The sequence below is a fragment of the Octopus bimaculoides genome, chromosome 5, assembly GCF_001194135.2.
Source record: "Octopus bimaculoides isolate UCB-OBI-ISO-001 chromosome 5, ASM119413v2, whole genome shotgun sequence".
Classification (NCBI taxonomy): Eukaryota; Metazoa; Mollusca; class Cephalopoda; order Octopoda; family Octopodidae; genus Octopus; species Octopus bimaculoides.
This window is the reverse complement of record NC_068985.1, coordinates 123,989,240-123,993,338: the sequence shown is the minus strand read 5'-3', so window position 1 is coordinate 123,993,338 and position 4,099 is coordinate 123,989,240. Positions and strand designations below refer to the sequence as shown.

Here is a 4,099-nt window from a genome sequence, read left to right as displayed (position 1 = left end):
ATCAAATTTATCTGCATAAACATGATTTTAGGTAAAAACTGCCGCGAGTCAAGGCGAAAGCTTCACATCAGCTCTCTTCTCATCAAAAGTCTTTTCACTCCTCAGGCTAAGAAACCATTGTAAAGGCAGAGAAAATGACAGATTTATCAACTGGGCTGAAAATTCAGTGAACGAGACAGGAAAAAGTATTAAAAACTTCAGACGAGGAAGTATAGGCTAGCCACCATTGTTGAAAAATCCTGAACGATCCTGTGCAGAGAAAATCGCCAAATTTTTCAAATCTCAGTTTCTATAGTCACCTATGAGCTCATGCTGGAAGACGAAATAAAATTGGATTGGGAGAGAAAATCTACAACAACAAAAACAACAACATCAACAACAACAACAACTGCTACTACTACTACTATTTGTTATCTTCACCTATTCCTCCACCTCAGTGAAATTAGCTACGATCTTTAAAATGACTGAATGTCCACCATTACGTACCTGCTCTGATCTGTTAAGCACTTCAGACGCCGCAGAAGTGACTTATATGTGGTCGCTTGTTCTAAAAATAAGAGATCAGATCTTTCACAAATCATTCCCTACTCTCTTAGAAAGTGGAAGAACACATTTGATAATGTTGTCCTAGATGCACAATGTTTGAAAATAAAGAAAAAAAGGTGCAATATAAACACCTAGAATGTCTTTAATTAGAGGTATGCTTGATCAGTGCTGCCTGGGGCTAATCAATACCTCCATAAAGAAAAAAAAGAAAAACGGCAAAAAAGAAAACAAATTACATATAAGTTTCTACGTGGTCGCTCGATTTATTAGAAATAGTAGTTAGACCACACCCTATCGTCTGGGAAAAGCAAGGGCACATTAGATAACATATACTTGGATACCCGATAGGATGATTGTAGTGAGAACGCCTTTGGTTATATGTGTATGCTGATTCAAGGCTGACCGGGTAGTAAACTGCAGCATCAACATCATACCTACGCACAAGACGCTATTCTTGATGCTGGGGAAATAAGATCAATATCAACATGCACCTGTCATCCATTCCTGACTGAGAGATGACATCATATTCGAAGTTGCATCATATGAACCATTCAAGATTAGAAACATAATTGTTTTATTGATTCGAGCAGCGTCAAATAAGCTAGCTCGACCTTGACACGAATCCATCATGAAGCTTCGATTAGGCTAATTGATAGTGAATTTCAAAAATAATCATCATTATCATCATTATCATCATTATCATCATACTCATCATCTTTGACGTCGTCGTCGTCGTCGTCGTCGTCGTCGTCATCTGTGTTGTTATTCAGTAGTCTTATTTTTATTGCGTGCTTTCACTGCACTACCGAATGCATATTTGCGCGCTTTGAGTCTGTGCAGTATTTTTGTATTGGTTTTGTATTTCTGTTGTATTGGAAAAATTCTACATCAGGTGCACGCAGTGTCTTTTAGCGCTATTTTCTTCAAGTTGTGCATATGTTTAAGTTATGGAATTTTGGATGTCTTTTCCTACGTGTCTTTTTAATGAATTGCAAATCATCTCTTATTAAAGAGGCTGCTTGCATTTTCTGTCAGAATATTCTGGTTAACTACACCTCCCCCTAAACTGCTGGCCATATGCCAAAGTTGTTATTATTATTAAGACGGCTAACTGGCAGAATCGTTAGCACGACGGGCGAAATGTTAAGCGGTGTTTAGTCCGTCGCTACGTTCTGAGTTCAAATGCCGCCGAGGCTAACTTTGCCTTTCCTCCTTTCGGGGTCGATAAATTAAGTACCAGCGAAACACTGGGGTCGATGTAATCGACTTACCCCCTCCCCACAAATTCGAGGCCTTGTGCCTCCAGTAGAAAGGATTATTATTAAGGCGGCGAGCTGGTAGGATTGTTAGTACGCCGGAGAAGTGGAGGCGCAATGGCCCAGTGGTTAGGGCAACGGACTCGCGGTTGTAGGATCGCGGTTTCGATTCCCAGACCGGGCGTTGTGAGTGTTTATTGAGCGAAAACACCTACAGTTCCACGAGGCTCCAGCAGGGGATGGTGGCGAACCCTGCTGTACTCTTTCACCACAACTTTCTCTCACTCTTACTTCCTGTTTCTGTTGTGCCTGTATTTCAAAGGGCCAGCCTTGTCACACTCTGTGTCACGCTGAATCTCCCCGAGAATTACGTTAAGGGTACACGTGTCTGTGGAGTGCTCAGCCACTTGCACGTTAATTTCACGAGCAGTTTGTTCCGTTGATCGGATCAACTGGAACCCACGTCGTCGTAACCGACGGAGTCCCACCATTGCCACGCCGAAGAAAATGCTTATCGGTGTTTCGTCTGCCGCTACGCTCTGAGTTCAAATTCCGCCGAGGTTGTCTTTACCTTTCATCCTTTCGGGATCGATAGATTACGTAACAGAAAAACAGTGGGGTTGATGTAATCGACTAGTGCCCTCCCCGCAAAAAAATTCAGGCCTTGTACCTATAGTATAAAGGATTATTAAGGCGATGAGCTGGGAGAATTGTTAGTACGTCGAGCAAAATGCTTAGTGGTGTTTCGTCCGTCTCTACATACTGAGTTCAAGTTCTGCCGATGTCGACTTTACCTTTCATCCTCTCGAGGTCGACAGAATAAGTACCAGTTGAGCACTGGGGTTGTAGTAATCCATTTACCCGTCCCCTGAAAATGCGGACCTTGTGTAAAAAATTTGAAATCAATATTCTTGTTAGCTCTATTTCCAGATCTTATTTTTGTAGGAGATACATGACTACTTGTTGAAAGTGGTACTTCGGTTAGGAAGCATTTCCTTTTCACGTGGTTATTAACAATATCTGGCCGATTAATCGTGATCCTCCAGTCTGTGCCGAATGGCGTATCCCATGCTATAGACAAATTGGGAAACATCAAAGGCATATGAATTTAAAGTTTAGACCTATACACTTGTATAACAAAAAAAAAAAACAGAAAGGAAAACATAAAATATGGGTATAAATTAGCAGTTTCAGGAGCAACAGGAAAATCGTCATCCTACGGCATCTCGTTATTTGCTTACACTTAAGACAAAAAAGATTGACTCGACTTAAGCCAACTCAAACAAAACAGGAAGACGACACGTGTCATTCAAAAAGAAAATGCTACTTTGCTGAGCAACTGTATCCGGGAAAAGACGAAGTGAAAGGTTATATACAGCCTTCTGTTTTCCAAATAACTATGTATATATATACGACAGGCTTTCAGTTTTCGTCTAACAAATCAACCCACAAGGCTTTGGTCGGCGCGAAGCTATAGAAGACACTTGCCCAAGATGCCACACAATGGGACTGAACCCGGAACCATGTGGTTGGGAAGTAAGCTTCTTCCCAAACAGCCACTCTTGCGTCTATGAGTGAAAAACATAATCTTCTGAACGATTAAACGATGTTGGTGATGGAGTTTATTGAATATTCTCAGCATAAATCGTGTTATTTAAAATCTATAGAGATTTTTCCGAAGTTATTTACTCCTGTAATTTCGCAACAGATCCTACGGTGAATTCTGTTTACTTGTTTTGGTTGAATAATCTCAATGGTCAGTTGAAATTCTATCTTAACAGCCTGTTTCATTTCTGCCTGTAATTTCATTTAATTAAAAATGATTAAAGACATAGTTCGGGGGAGTCCGTTCACCACCGCAGATAGTCGACTAATACAGCGTGGTTTCTAAAAATAGAGCAACGGTCTACTTTTAATCTATTCTTCGATTTCCTTTTAAGACATACGTTATGAGAAAAGAATATTTTTAACGAATTTTAACAATGAAATGTAACTAGTGACGTGATTTCTCTCCCTCCCTCTCACACACTGACACACACACACACATGCACACACACACAGATACACACACACTCACACAAACACACACACGCGCACATATATGGCCAGGAAACTTAAGGGAACTTTCTGAACAGTTGTATTCCGTAACTGATAATCTATTGTTTGGGTATATATTAAGTTACACTGATATCTTATCTTGTGGCTTGATGATAGCCGAGTTCCCGACTGGAGTATTTACGGCAGGTTCCACTTGGTCCTTTGAATTCATATTTTATATGGATATATATATATATATA

The 4,099-nt window shown here is 40.3% G+C and overlaps 1 protein-coding gene across 3 annotated transcripts in view; it reads left to right on the top strand.

Moving 5' to 3' along the window:
- Positions 1-4,099, top strand: part of LOC128247835 (uncharacterized) — a 641,437-nt gene that overhangs the window by 301,211 nt on the left and 336,127 nt on the right. The window lies entirely within an intron of this gene.